Here is a 17,117-nt window from a genome sequence, read left to right as displayed (position 1 = left end):
GATATAAGTTACATTTGACAATTGCGTAATCAAATATAATAAAGATTTCTATATTGCCTCTATTAACAATTACAACGATACGATTTTTTTTGACATGCGTGTAGCGATTCTGAAGATTTTGAAAGTTATGGATATACATTTACCAATATATCTATATAATGTCAACCTTAAAAAAATAATACACGTGGCTAGTAAAGATTTCATTGTGTATTGGAAATAAAACACGGAGCTGCATATTTGATAATATTAATTTAACATACCTCGTTCAGTCCAGACCACCGCAACAAGACTCCAATACATAATGCAAACAATCAAGATCATCTTCACACGGGCGTTATTCGTGACAACACCGTATCTGATTTAAACAATATACCACCCCCGACATAACAAAACAACCGGAACCTGCATAAATCGCAAGCCTATTTAGATATGCCACACAAAGTCATACTACGTAGAATAGCATACAAATAATGATTTTCAGCGCGTACTGGCTGGTGTCGTCTAAACGCACATATTCTTGCATATGTTATAAACATCGAAGTAGCAGACGAATGGGAAAGGATTCGACTAAATAACACGTTTTATATAAATCATTTCGTGTTAACGATTGCTGTGATACTTGCTGTAATTATATATACCAATATTATGTCATTATGTCATGAATATGACAAAATCGAAAATAAAAACTCATTGTTTTATATGCAAAAGAAATAACATCGGAGCCGTGGCGCTATGGTGCCAACCAACAAAAATGACTTAGATCTAAACTTTCAACATTTACATTCGCGATCGTTACATTTAACTTTTGCATGTAAATCATTTATAAAATATACCTTTTGAGAGTCTTTGCAAATATAGAATACCTTAAAACTCTAGAAACTATATCAGAACAATTAAACTCCAGAAACTGTATCAATTAATAACATCATTGAAACCGGGATCACCGTATTGGAACGGTCAATTCAATTTTTTCTGGTTGAGAGACAATACTAATGTTTTAAATTATATTTACTTAATATTTAGTATATTTTTTGACGCAAAACTACTAAATTAATAATGCTCAAGTCTGGTCTTTTTTCGGCGTCAAATTCCTTGAGCAATGTACAAGTGCGTCAATCCGGTGCTGTAAGTTAAGTGTTTTGTTTTGCCTGATGAAGCTGTTCCAAAGGCCTTAACTATCACGCAAGTCAAAATGTATAACGTTCAAAATCTTCCAATTACTGTGAATAAACAGTACTTCAGTGGAAAATCTGTGAGGAAAACAAAACACTTGAACAATATATAAAAGTAAGATCCTTTCAGGAGGCCCTTATGTTCAAGAATTTAACTATTTGTTATATTTTTTAAAGTATAATTTGTTTTAATATCAGACATCAATAGCTAGCAAAAAATTAAACTTGCGAGAGTGATGCAACATGGCATAAATATAAGAATCATTTCGATTACGGCGACGAAATACAGTGACTTTTAGACATTTATGAATATCCCTTATAGTTAGAGGATAGATCCAAGGTCTTTACAACAAACAATGTATGGATCATTACACGTAATGTATTTATTGAAATTAAATTGCGTTATCTTACCTATTGACTATATTGATAAGTTTTGAATTGTCAAGATAATTCCGTTTGAAACTATTGGTGACTTCACTTTTTAAAACAAATATTTGTTTACTTACTACAAAGGATTGTCCAAATATATTTTATAAAAATAAGCAGTAGGGCCTCATAAACTGTAAGAATTAATTGTATCGTTTAAGATCGTATAAAACTTCCGAGAGCGTCTTTCGCAAGTACTTGAGATGATTGGCTGGATTGCATAGGTCTATGCAGCCTGGTTCATGAAAACACGTTATCGATTCTGGGATTGTCGATTTAGTCTATCAGCCAGATGGGATGGGGTGTACTACTCAGGGGGGCAAAACATCACCTTTCTTACTTGATTGTATACTCAATATAAAAACAAAATGTGTGATAACAATCTCAGATGGGCAGCAATAAGTTATTATTAAGCTGTTTCTATTGCAACCGCCAGGCTTTGACTAAATAGCTAGTTTAGCTAGTATAATTCTTAAATATTTCTTCAAAATTGGTTCTAGAAAAAAAGTTTGGTGTTAAAATGAAGATTATGATTATTACTTAGTATGATCTGCAGTTTAATATGCAAATTAGTACATTTGCATATCTATGAATATTACTGAGATTGCAAGAAAAGTTCCTAAAAACTAGCGAGCCTCCAAAAAAGTAGGGTCAATATATGAAAAAAAAACAACTTCAACCACCAACAAATTGCTACAAAAGGTATTTTAACTGAACCTGGTAGGGTAGAAGCTTCTTTAAAGCATATCAAAAGTTTACCACAATCGGACCTCCGGAAGTTGTTTTTTAAGATGGCCACCAATACATATTAAAGGGACTGTCAACCACGACGACGTAGAAAAGAAAAGTTGTAAAATACCGTATATTTTACAATTATTACTATATATTGATTTAAAAATCACGACTGGTATATAACATTACTTGAAAAAAGTTGTTAAAGTTTCATATTTTCAGTATATTTGGTAATAAATTTTAGTATGTATGTCTACCAGGTAAATACCAGTTAACAATTAATAACGCCAGTAAATTGATCATCATCGTCACATGGTAAACCCAGGAATGCAAATTGTGCAAGCGTAGTGAATTGTATATATCTAATATAGAAAATGATCAATCTACTAGCGTTATTTATAGTGTGTATATCGTTATGTCACCTATTTTCGCGATGTACTTTCGATTTCACATCGCGAAATTTTATTACCAAATATACTGAAAATATGATTTTTTTTTAAGTACTGTGATATACCAGTCGTGACATTTTAATCAATATAAACTAATAATTGTAAAAAAAATACGGTATTTTAGAACTTTTCTTTTTTCGTCATTCGTGGTTGACAGTCCATTTAATGATCACAACTATATATGTAACAATACAATCAAACTTGATGAATTTAGTGTCTATTCCACAGTTTCAATGAGCAAAGAACACATAAATTTCATCAAACATTGTTTTATTGTAAAACAGTACTCACAAATCCAACATGGCGTCGAAAATGGCCGCCAAAACCTATAAATGATCATAACTATGTACATATCCACTCAAATTTGATTATTTTGATGGCTATATATGGGTTTCAAGGGGAAAAGAACACATTTAGATCGTCATACATTGTATACGTTAATTATATTACACCAAATCCAAAATGGCGTCAAATTGGCCGCCAAGATATCCATCAAAACCTATTAAAGATCCTTACTATATAACTATCCACTGAACTTTAATGGATTTGGTGTACCTACGTTTCAAGGGGCAAATAACACATAAAGATCATCAGACATTGTTTAATTTAACAATAGTACACACAAATCCAACATGGCGTCTAAAATGGCCGCCAAGATGGCCGCTAAAACCTATTAATGATCATAACTATGTAAATATCCACTCAAATTTGATTATTTTGGTGGATAAACATAGATTTCAAGGGGCAAATAACACATTAAGATTATCAGACATTGTTTACGTTTACTATATTACACAAAAATCCAACATGGCGTCCAAAATGGCCGCCAAGATGGCCACCAAAACCTATTAATGATCATAACTATGTAACTATCCACTCAGATTAGATGATTTTGTTATCTAAACCGAGGTTTCGCGGGTTAAAGAACACATTTCGATTGTCAGACATAGTTTTCGTTTATTATGTTACACAAAAATCTCACATGGCGTCCAATGACACAATGCGAAGTCCAGTACTTTTGACGTGATGCTTGTTATGTAAAACGCCATAGTTTGGACCTGCCGCAATTTCTGGATTTTGACAAGGGGATCGATATTTTTCAACTTCAGGCAATAATGAATTGGCAGGGAATGATGCATATCTTGCATCAGCAAAGCCAGTACCCTGAGCTGTTGTCAGTCAAATGCTTGCCTATGATTAATATGTACAATGGGGACAAAGCGTGCATTCTGTTAACATAAGTCTTAGTTTGCCACAACCTTCACACCATTGTAACGTTTGACCAACCCTTGTATTGGAAAGTTGCCGAAATCATCATTAATGCGCCAAAAAGTAGTTCATAATGTTGTTCAGAATTTGGGATGCTTCATAAACGTTTGAACTTGCGAGGGGGGGGGACAAAGGATCCCTCATGGAAGAAACCGCTCTCAAAAACATACTTGAGGCTGTCTATTGAGAAATGCTATTGTGCACATTGTGACACGACTCAACTGAGGCGTGCATCAAAGGGGATTCGTATGATCTAGAGAAAATGCAGACACAGATTACAACCTGCTCACCATACAAAGCTGACCATACTCTCAGAAACATGGTCAATGAGATAGTGGCTGGGTCACATGTGAATGTTCATGCAATTGAGGCGGTTGGGAAAACGATCATAAGAGATAGCATAGGAAAGTCGGTCTTTGCTTATAAATTCACGAGAAAATACAGAGCAAAATCCCTTTGGAATAACTTGGCTGTTAAGATCGCTCCTGACAATTCTTTTGATCTTGCTCTTATGTTCCAGCGTTTTCTAGTGGTGTCAAATTATGGAGATCCTTCCCTTGCAGTCGTATTGTCTTATGAACTGAGCTCCCATCCTGCTGCCTTCTTTGAAGCCAAGAACATACTTTGTACAGCAGATGAGCCTCAGATCGCTCAGGCAGTTTGAGCGTACGCTGTAGACACATCATGTAAGGCTGTGATGAACTGTATTCATGGAACAGATGCATGATGGTGGCACCTTGCTGCATCGTTAACCATGGAGAAGGGCGACTCATATAACGCAATAGCCGAGTCTTATAAAGATTCAGTGAAAGTCATTACGGAAAATCGACAGTGGGGTTCGATGGCTACAAAGACAGTGATTATAACAAAAACAAAACGGAAACTTGAATCATATTGTGAGTTTCAGCAAAAATATACAATGCTAATGTAAAAAAAGGAAGACTGTTTGTCTCGTGACAGAAACAGGGCCGGCATGATTGCTCTGATCAGCACAACTCTGACTAAAATGGGATGATATGTTGTTCTGTCTTCAAGGGATGCAGACGTTCAAATTGTTAAATACAGTAAAACGATCCCGTCGTAGCACCACAACGTTGGTGGGCGAGGATACAGATTTGCTCATCTTGATCCTGCATTACTCCGAAAGGGACAATAAGACCATCTACTTCCGCTTTTATGTAAATAAATAGTCAAAGGAACGCAAAGTGTATAATGTTAACCTCTTGAAAGAACTTATGCTTATTCAGGCTGTATTTTATCTTCAATGATTTTCAGCAACGGTAAAAAATCAAGACTACAGACGATAGTAAAACCTGATCCTATCATGAAGTCATGTGCTGGTTCATTTTCTCTCCCAAATGTCGTAAATTGGATTTTATGATTATTCAACTCCTTAGTGATAACCTCAATTCGATTGAAGTGTTTCTTGTCTCATAAACTATGGCATTTTACATAACAACCATAAGGTTTGAGTAACAAGTTATGGACTTGTGGTCCTTTGTATTGTGTTGATGGCCATTTTGGACGCCGTGTTGGATTTCTGTGTAACATAATTAGCTTACATTTTGTCTGATGATATAAATGTGATATTAATGTGTTGTTTGCTCCCTGTAACCTGGGTATATACACCAAATTTATCAAGTTTGAGTGGATAGTTATATAGTTATATTTTATAATCATAAATATGTTTTGGCGGCCATCTTGGCGGTCATTTTGGACGCTGTGTTGGATTTGTAATATAATAAACTTTAACAATGTCTGATGATCTTAATGTATTTGTTGCCCCCTGAAACCTGTGTATAGACACCAAAAGCGTCAAGTTTAAGTGGATAGTAACGTAGTTATGATCATTGTTATAGGTTTTGGCTACCATCTTTGCGGCGATCTTGGGGGCCATTTATGACGCCATGTTAAATTTCTGTGTAACATAATTAACTTACACTTTGTCTGATGATATTTATGTGTTCTTTGCCCCCTGAAACCTGGGTATGGACATCAAATTCATCAAATTTAAGTTGATAAATACATAGTTATGATCATAAATAGGTTTTGGCGGCCATCTTGGCGGCCATTTTCGACGCCATGTTGAATTTGTGTGTACTGAATTAAATTTAAACATTTTCTGATGATCATTATGTGTTTTTTGCCCCTTGAAACCTAGGTATAGACACCAAATTTATCAAATTTGATTGGATAGTTACATAGTTATGATCATTAATAGGTCGTGGCGGCCATTTTGGTGGCCATCTTGAAAAAAAAATCTTTCCGGAGGTACGATTGTGGTATATTTTTAATATGTTTTAAAGGACCTTCTACTCTACCAGGATCAGTTAAAATACGTTTTGTAGCAATTTTTGGGGGTCAAAGTGTATATTGACCCTACTTCGGTTCAATTTCTCCCGGACAATTTATGAAAATTAAGCTGATCGAGGCCCCATCTTCAAAGGAGAAAAAAATACATAAAGCTGCCAGTACCAGACTGTTATCAACCATTTTTATATGCTACTGGCATTCATCTTCCAAGATATATAGGTGGAGTTTTGCCCCCCTTACTGGTACACCCCACCTCAATTTTGGGTACTTGGCTAGAGGACTAATTGTTTAGTTTCACTTTTAAACGTTTGGTCGTTACGAAGTATTTTATTGATACTGATTGCAGATTGCGTGCGATGCGTTTATTGCTTGTTAAATACAGCATTATTCATATTATAGCTGACTGGCATAGATGTGTTTAATATGAAACTTTATTATTTATGTTTGTCGTTAAAATGCGTACACTTTTTTGTTTATGTGCGATTTTGAAAGATTTTGGGAAGTTTGAGGAATCGGGAGCCAAATATAAAAGTTTGACGGAAGATAGTAAGTCCATTTTTCTTCGTAGTCTTGTACTGAATATTAATTTTGTTATTGTTGTTATTGTTTTTATTTCGATTACTATTACTGCCGCTGCGGCTTGTTCTGATACTACTTTTGCTGCAAAAGTACTTACTAAATATTAGAAGCTGTAATTGTATTATACTGTTCACTCACTAAAGTATATTACTAGTTAATACAATTATACATTTATAGCAGAGAAGTGTGTTCGTATTATTGAGGACGATTTGAAGCACAAAGACATTGTGCTAAAAGATGGTGATAAACTCAAGAATAAAGTCCGCTTCGAGTGTGACACGGTGACAAGGTTTGAAGAGCAACGTTCCGAACTTACATTACATATGGTTCAAATGCGAATTCAATAAAGCACTTAATGAGACGGATTGGAAAGGACTGGGAGTTGGAGTTGAGACAAGGCATGGAAGACGCCCATTGTATCTTCAAAATATAACATGTTTATCAGGTATTATTAGTATACGTAAAATAGTAAAACCATGGTAAAGTCAAATTATTTTCTACATTCCAACCCGGCATAAAATTTGCATTCCGTATTAACCTTAATTACCTCGAACATTATATTTATTGTAGCCCATAATAGCTTGGATTTAAATGACCTTAATTGCATTGGTATAAGCATGATAGGCGGTACATGGTGTCATGTTTTCTGTGAAGTCGCAATTTTCAACTTAACATGTAGACCTGTTGCTGTAAAGTTGTTCATGTTTTCTTATTCAGGATTTTATTAAGCATTAAAATACTAATAAAACTATTGTTTATTAGTGGCTTATATCATATTCATATAGGAGATCTTCTTCTGTAGTATATTATAACCTTGCTTAATCCCAAATCAGACATGTAAATCAAACGTAATATACATGGCTTCAAAGTCCGAAGTTGTGAGCACTTGATTATCCGCATGGTTTTCTGCAAATTATTAAACTTTCATTTGGTTTATTAAATAATTAACACCTTGTGTATTCGCTACAATACAATGAACAGTGTACGTATTGTTCGGGATTATTGTCGCATCCAACTTCATACTTCATAACACATGTTCGTTCGTTTTTTTCATAACAATTAGTTGAATAAACTGTTGAGTAAATTCAACAGAACAGTTCAAAGCGCATGGGATGGTATTATGTGGATTCCGATTTTTAACATTTTTTTACAACCTATAAAACAATGCAAATCGCTTGATTGCTTTAGTGCTCTAACTACCATTTTCATATTTTGGGAAAATACGCATTTAAAGGTTGAAGCATTATTTTCTCACTTATTTATGCACGCATATGGACAGAAATATACCGGAGTGTTTTTCAGCAAACGGAGAATATGAATATAATTATATATTTACTCTAGTAAATTATGTGTTTATGTTATTTGAAATATGTAAATATGTTTATATTATTTGCAATTTTATGAATGGAGATAGAGCATTCTGGTATAAAAATCTTTAATGCTGAACTGAGCGTGAATTTGCTCTAAGACCCGGAGATGGTGCAGTACAGCATTCACCCGTTTGTAAAAATGTGGAAGATAGAACAATATGGAATCCAAAAACTTCCTCAGTGACGACTGAATCTTGAAAACCCTTTAACGTCATTATAAAGATTTCGTTCTCACGAACACAGGAATATAAAAAACTCATCTTAGAAAAAATGGAGATAGAGCACTATAGCAATAAAGCGATGAAATGTGTATACTGTAAATCTTATTTTCTCTCGGTGGTAAAATGTTGTCATCGGTAAACTTGACGTATATTTTAACGTTCAAAAATATGTCTCGAAATGTATTTTGAAACTGTAATAAACCGAAAAAGTGGTTGATTCTAACCTTACCAATGTATTTATCATCTACATTTTGAGTCATGTACATCATTGTAATCAGTAGACAAGATTGTTAACGACCGTCTAATTGTCTGGACTTGTCAACAAGCTGATTCAAACTTATATTTATTACAATTTACAATTTTAAAAATATATATGCCGATCGTTTCGAAGTAAAAGCATATCATACTGATTTAATGCTTTATCAAAACGATGACTGACGATGACTATTAAGCTTTTCAATAAAAAATGAACTCATACCGTGAATTTATAGATACGGCTAGAAAACAGATGTCGACTGTACAGTCGTTATATGTGAACACGTATGCTGTAATGGGTAACTTATAATACATATTTATTTTCAGCTTGTTCCAAACCCGAGTACCCCGACAATATAGAACTTAAAGTCAACAGCACCATCAAACTGAAACTGTTAAATGCAAATGGTGTACCCTTTGAAGACAATCCATATTTCCTTCATGGGGACATCATTACATTGGATTGTAAGGATGGGTAAGTATCCACCTGTTTAGGTTTCAATTTTTGCCAAAGAAACTGAATAAAACGTTCGTTAAGACGCCAGGTAAAGGACCAAACAATTTATCTATATATATGTATGTACTTTTGTATTTAATGTCGTAAGACACACTTATTTGGTTTGTTGAAAATTATTTTTTGTTTCGCTTTAAATTGGAATTTAAAAAAATTAAAAAAACAAACACATTTATACGCCGTTCGTAAAAAAATTCAAAACAGCCAATACTACGAAGTGAAGAACACGATAAAGTTGTAATGATTGACAGATAATAATTGTATTTGCAAATAATGCATAGAGTTAGCGCCTTTATTCGAATGTATAATTAGGGTATTTTACATTATATTCGATCCGATATAAGTGGTCACATCGAACCATTTAACTAGTTAAGCTTAAGAAACTGAGCCTTTGATTAGATTAATAACAGGATTTTCTTGATGAGTTTACTAAAATTTGGATGAAATGACAACGATTGTCAGATTTAGATTGTTTAAATGACAAATTTGAATATGTATAAAAATAAGATTTGAAAAGGAAAATTTAAAAAATGTTATGTGCTATTGTAAGAATAATATATTATCGTTGTTTTTTGTTGTTATTTCATATATATATTCATAAAATATTAACTGCTATAACTTATGTTTTACGACAAAATTAACAAACATGTTAATATTAATCTACATCGCATACATTAAACCATTGTTGCAATTGTGTGCAATTATATAGGCGTTTAACTTTCCCGCTGAATATACTTTTCGCAAAAATACAATGTCGTAACTCACCGCCGAAAATCAAATTTCCTACCGTTCAATAGGTATGTTCTTGAAGGCACAGCGGAGCGCGAGTATGAAAACAATCAAGCGTATAGCAATAGCTACTACATCTATGAAGACAGAGATGAGGTAATGGAGAATTTTCTAACAACATCGCTTCAGTGTTATAAGAATGGTTTGCTGAACCACGGATCAGGCGCTAAATATGGAATGTGTAGAGGTATCGTATGGTATACAATAAATGCAGCGTTCTATAATGAAAAATCATTTTCAGCAACTTAAGAAACAGCTTATTAACACATTTGCTGTAAATCACCATGATCGTTTTGGTTTGAAAATTCAAATTTGATTTATTTGAAGCGAACAAAGCTCAATGAATAAATAATAAGTTTTCGGTGTGTATCGGGTCACGTGTGCCTTTTATTAATGAGTAATGTATATACAAATGTAAATGATGTCGTAAATGACATTGATTTCATGCTTTTCGCTGAATGGGTGCGGAACTCCTGATACCAGACAACCCAATCATTTATCTTTAAGACTAGCGCAAGTTTAATGTTCAAATGATCATTTGATTTTGGATTCGGTACTTTGTTTAACTATTTTAAACATGTTTGACAATCAGTGAATAGTATTATCGTCCGTGTAAAACCAGTCATTGTAAAAAGAAACACAACGAGAAAAAAATGATAACAATACTTAGTCTATTATTTAAGCGATATCGATGAAGAATTCATAGCAATTTTTTCACGCTACAACAGTAAGCGACATTTTGTGCAAACATATGACTTCACATGCTTGATCAAACTATACACGAACTTATGTTATCGCAGATTTCATAAAGTTATCACGCGATAGCTTTAGATTGATAAATAATATCATGATTAGGCGATGTTTACTGAAATAAACAAATATCCACATTTGTGTTATAGAAATCACATGTGACGCGATGTCTTATCAGAATATAAGAGATGGATCCATTACAGACTACAAACATGTCTACCAGTTCAAAGAGGTCTTGAAGCTCAAATGTGATTAAGGGTTTCGGCCGTACAACAATCGAGATTATATGCAATGTCTTACAGTTGATAGTTTTAAGAACCAAAACTTCAAATGTGAACGTAAGAATTTTCAAAGCAGTATACGTGTCAGTAGTCGGAGTATAATTACTCAATAACTATTGCATATATTAATAGTAAATATAGAAGTAGTAATTGTTTTGGCAATTATGGTATTAAGCTACAGGTAAGTTGATGTCTCTGTTATATATTGAATTGAATCAGATGCTGTTTCAGCAATCATTTGCTTAACACCACCAGAGCCCTTACATGGTAGGATCGAAACGAGAAATTCGGAAATTCGGAAATTCGATGTGATATTGAAACACATTCAATGCATGGTATTGTCGCATAATTGATGTATTTCATGTCGCATAATTGGTGTATTTCATGTATATTCCTTGTTCGGTGTAACTGAATACATAATATCTGTCTTCATGAAGAAATGCATAAATGGGCATCATATGTCGTCGTCAAATTAGACGAAAAAATGCACCAAGTTATTGCCCATGGCTGGGTTCACTAATTAGTTATGTCTATGGTAAGCACATGCGCACTGTTAATTTGTGTATATTTTCATGTTAAATGACAGGTGAACTTTCATAAATGCAGTTAAACAAACGTGGTCTCGCTTAATTATTGGCATATATATGCACAAGATGTGTAAGTCACACATAAAGCAATCCCGTATCAGGCAATTCAACTCATGTTAAAGTCAATCATCCAGACAGCCGTCACCCAATTTATTTGTCCATTATTGTATAAATTGGCATCTGCGTTGTATGAAGGACAGTCTTACTTAAACGGCCGAACATACAAGTCGCATTATTGCTGGCTTTCGCGGGATGGGCCCATTGCGGGCTTCGCATGTATCTTGTATTTGACAAACATTTTGGAAACGTTGTGTTGTGTTAATAAGCAGAAATAAAACGCAAAGAAATCAGAAATGAACTTTGTTTGTTACTGTGTGTTCTCCACGAACAATACGCAATAACGTGACAGTATCATATTTCCCGAACACAATTATTTTCACAAACACCCTTTCCCATATCTTTAACCACTTTTTTCGGTAAATACTCTTTTTTCGCCAATGATTGTATATTAATAACATTTATAACAAACATCGATGTAATAATTTGGTACAAGATGTCATATATCTATAATGCATGCATAAGCTATATAATATTTATTAAAAACTGATAGTATTGACGTTAAATTTAAAGTACAAACAGACTCAACTTATACCCCCGACCTTTAAAAAAAAGATAAATGTTTTTTGTAAAAGTGCAAAGCTAGTTTGCAGCTCCTTCGTAGACCACGAATTGTAGGGATTACCATTTTACGTCTCAAAATATAAGTTAATGCATTTGTTTCAAGACAAATGTATTGCTTCTTAGATTGTTTATACATTGGTCCTAATAACTAGATTTTACAATCAAAACTATTACTTACAAAAATATTTAAATAGAAGGATTGATGTATCGTAATAAAACGTGTATGCCATTGCAACACCAAAATAGTTTTTCAGTTTTTCAGAAAGTACATTTGTCTTAGACGCTTATTTTCATTAATTTACCAAATTATTTGTAGCTAGTATACCGTAAGCCAGTCCTACTTACAACCATTGATGGTAGGAATCTTTTGCGGTTTAAAAACCCCATCCATGGAGACTTTTCCATTATGAGCTATCAATATTGAAAAACTAGTACATTGTCTTCTCCTGTTGGAATTTCATTGTTGTGTATAAATATGTTTTATACACACGAGTATTTTGTCTAGCAGCAGTATATGGCTAATATATGCCGGTATTATAGGAAAAGTATAATAACAGTATATAAGTGTAAACTTAATTATTAGCTCGATTGCATCGAAAGTCTCGGGCTTATTGAAACGCTCCCGATGCCGTTTCCTGGGCCATTACTAGTAGTTAGTGTCTTAGGGGAAGATCTAGAGCACGCTCTTCGAGTCGGGATCGAACCGGTGACCTCTCGATTGCTAGGAGGACACCATGTCCATAACGTCACATAACAATTATTTGTTATGATGTTCTCGAGTTTCAGGGAACTGACCGTACATTAATCAATAATGGACAAATATTTGCCGCAAAATAGTGTTACGAAAATGAAATACCAACTTTGACATTAAACAGCAAGGACATCAAGAGCTGTCTTCACAGTTAGGTTTTGTCATCCAATCATTGTTTCGCGTTAGTATTACGATTTTCAAGTTGTAATGATTGCAAGGAGAATGTTCATTTGTAATATAATAAGACTCAAAAACAGTCATGAACAGCCTTTACAGCGTTTCTTCAACAAATCTCCGCTACTCCTCCATCCACGTACAAGTTGCTTTTTGGGATGTCCAGTTTGACGAGAATTTTAGAAAGTTCTTACGTTATGTAGTCCTTTTCTACATATATTTGCTAACATAACTCCCCGTGAGTGGTTTGAATAACTCCGAGCATAGATGCAAAATATGATTTTCAAGTTGCGAAAAATCGGCTCCAGATACGTCAATTGTGTAGGATTCTGGCGGATTACAACATTGGTAAAGACTAACGGCGCTGAATAGACCACTCGGACTACTTTAGTTACAGCAGACATTTGAGAAAAAATGAAGGTTATGATTGAAAAGCAGGGGAATATTTTCTTGAATGCTCTTATAAGGAATCTCGTCGAGCAGCATGGAATTGTTTGGGAACAAATATTCTCGATGATGCTTTGCCTCCGCTAAATGCTGGATTTCCGCGGGGGAGGCTGTTCGAATATCGGCAGAATAATCGCACAATGACATAATGTGTTAAAGACTGCCTCGCATTGTATGGTTGATGTCGCAAATATAATGTAACTGAAACATATACTGCATTGTTTATATAACCGTACTTACTTTTTAATACGGCATCAATGATAATTGTCTTATCGAGATAACTTAAATGGGCCATCGTGTTTGTACCTGCGGATTAAATTGTTTGCCCACTAAAAAATGAAAACCATTTACACCAATTCGACAATGAAAACAACATCAGGTGAAATAAACCTTTTATATGATGATAAATTACATATGATGGAAGGGACTTGGAAACTGATTTTCCTATATAATTATTGATGAAAAGCGTTGCAAGCGCATTTATCTTTGTTCGATGTCGATTTATGATTAACAATAAACGAACAACATTTGTAATATTTCCCCCTTTCAGAAGTATTTTAAGCTTGTTTTAATATGCATATACACTTTTGAAATCTGTGCCATGTTGTTCAAATTTGTCATTTGGTGAAACTGTAAACTTTTAAAAAGGTTAACAACGTTCGATGCAATTTTGGTGTGCGTTTGATTGAACGATCCAGAGCGGGTATACTTGTTGAGGGTCGTCTCAACCTTGGCCACTCGGGCTCTGCAGCCAAGAGACCGCCCATTGGCGTTACAGTACTGAACTATCGCTCTGAAAATTGTTGATCACCACATTTAAATGTGTAATTGATAACGGCGATACATTATTTTAAATTGTTTACCTCTATGTAAGTTTATATTTTCCTGTTTAAACAATTGTGTTATATTTATGACGAAAACACATAACCAAAAAATGAAGAAATGAAAACTTTAGTGCAAAAATCATTTGTATACAAGCAAATCATTAGTCAATTATTTGCATAATGAAGAACACCGCATAGAATTTACGTTTATTAAAATGTAAATATATTGGTAGTTTTTATTCTTGGATATCGTCTTAAGCTTTAATTAAACGATATATTATTTTTAAAGTTGTTTAATTTTATATATTGTCGGGTAAAACATACTTAAACATTCCTTGTCTTTCAAAGTGTTCATGAACTCGCCCATCTTGTGTAAACAAGCACCGACCCCCGTCAATAATTAAATTATTTAATTAAAAAAGAATTTCGATTAAAAGTTTTGTATACATTTCTTGGAGATCTATTGCATCGGAAATAAAACATAAAAACATGTTCGATTCTTTGGTCTTATAAGTCTGATAAGTTGGCTGTTTGCACATTCAAGGAGAACTAAATTTGAGTTCACTGCGCCTAGGGTTGGGACTCTGGCTTTGCTGGTTGAATAGCTAACAACGATACGTTTATTTTGTGCATGGACAGGGAGTGCCATTTTGAGCATAGGACACAATAAATGTATTTCTTTCAATAGCGTGCAAACAAAAAAACATAATTGCAAAATGCGAGTGTCTGTAAAAAGGCCGCTGACGACATTCACATGTTTGTTCATTACTTAGAGTGAAAATCTTACATAATGCACACTCTACTGTTGTTTAATATCTTTTCTATGGAGTTAAATAAATAACATTCATAAATTACTCAAAGATCTACAATAAATATAATGTACAGGTCGGATAGCTTTTTCCATTTATTTCACCTTTCTTATATTTAAAGTTAATTTCTTGCCTTTTAATGTACGGTAAAAAAAGATAATTTAACATTAAAGTGTGTGTTAGCCATTTAGCAACAACAAAATGATATAACGGTTGTTTTTTTATTTCTCCTATAAAGCATTTCAGATTCCGGTCAGCGACGAAGAAGTCGTAGTAATACGGTAGATAGTCGAGGCCTTGATACGCTTTCGTACGCAGGGATAAAACCGCCTGTTTGTCGGCTGATCCCGCCTCCCGGAAAATCAGGTCCACGGCTGTTGTTTTGGCGTATTTAAAATACAATAGTAAATCATGTGTGAATAAGTGTATGCATTTCATTGACAAAATTCAATGCGTGTTAGCTAATGGTATTCCCTCATTTAAAGCCTGTCTTTATTTCTAGAAAAGAACATGGTTTCCAAGACAAGAAAGAAACCGCACATATAACATAGCACACGCTTATGCAGACAATTTATTGTGATATCCTTTTTTCAAAAAAGCTAAGCTTTAAATAGCAAAATGAAGGCAAACTTTTAATCATATAGTCCACTTTTAATTATTAACTGAACATTGTTGTACTTTTAACAATGTTGGTTTCACATGTACTTTATATTATGTGATAAAATTTTACAACTTGCAAAATGAGAACATTTAAAGGAGTCAAGTAACTGAATGCATCCAAAAACACACCTCGCTTACCATGTTTACTGTGGTGCTTTAAAAGCATCAACGGCAAAGAGAATTTCATTCCTGAAAACAACAATAACGACAGCTCTTGGATATGCACTTAACAGCTAATATCAGAAAGCAACAGGTGAATTTTGACGTTTAATCTTATATCATCAAATCAGGTCACGGACAAGCGGACAACAATTGATATCAGCATCCAAAGTATAATTCTCCTTCATCAACACGCAATATTTGCAAATGTGGGCTGTATAATTACATGTGTTAATACAATGTATGCATCTTAGTAATGACATTATGTGTGAGTCCTGTATTAAATGAAAGTCCAAGCAGATTAACAGCTCATATCTCGGAAACAATGTGATGCTACTCAAGTTTAACATAATGTGAATAGTAGTCAATGAACGATATACAACGACCGTCAGGTCTGTGTAGCCTCGATAACGAGATACGATAAATAAGGGCACAGAAACTAGGGAACGGGAAGACGGGAACGAACTAGAAATGAGATTTCAACCATGTAGTCAATGTATATTGAACTTTGCATCTAAAAGTTTGCATCTTTTTTTAGAAAGTTATTGTTAAATAATGTATTTTAAAACTTGATGTAAATGTTAATGCATTGGTTGAGGGAATATTAATAAATAGGCCAAACAACATGTATATCACACAGATGTATTGATCTGACTTATGATGTTTTAATGTGACATTCATGATCAGATATAGAAGTTTATGTTAATAATTAGCTGAGCGACATGTGGGATCAAGCTGTGAGTTGGTTTTTACTTATTTAGCGAAAGTGTGCAAAGTGATGTGTGTTTATTGCTGAATGATATAAACATGTACGCAAAATAATGTTCATTCGTGTACACATATCCTCCGGGACAAGATAATTTCTTCAATACAGGAATATGCAATTGTATATACCATCATCTTGG

The 17,117-nt window shown here is 33.9% G+C and overlaps 1 protein-coding gene across 3 annotated transcripts in view; it reads right to left on the bottom strand.

Moving 5' to 3' along the window:
* LOC127837315 (neurogenic locus Notch protein-like) overlaps window positions 1-17,117 on the bottom strand; it is a 516,941-nt gene that overhangs the window by 29,303 nt on the left and 470,521 nt on the right. The window contains exon 1 of one of the 3 annotated variants that reach the window (XM_052364276.1): window positions 261-406. The exons of the other annotated variants lie outside the window; for them this stretch is intronic. The gene's annotated coding sequence lies outside the window, so the exon portion shown is untranslated. Of the gene's footprint in view, window positions 1-260; window positions 407-17,117 lie in introns of those variants that run through there. 3 annotated transcript variants of the gene reach the window in all.

This window comes from Dreissena polymorpha, chromosome 7, assembly GCF_020536995.1.
Source record: "Dreissena polymorpha isolate Duluth1 chromosome 7, UMN_Dpol_1.0, whole genome shotgun sequence".
Taxonomy (NCBI): domain Eukaryota; kingdom Metazoa; phylum Mollusca; class Bivalvia; order Myida; family Dreissenidae; genus Dreissena; species Dreissena polymorpha.
This window is presented reverse-complemented; position numbering and strand designations above follow the sequence as displayed.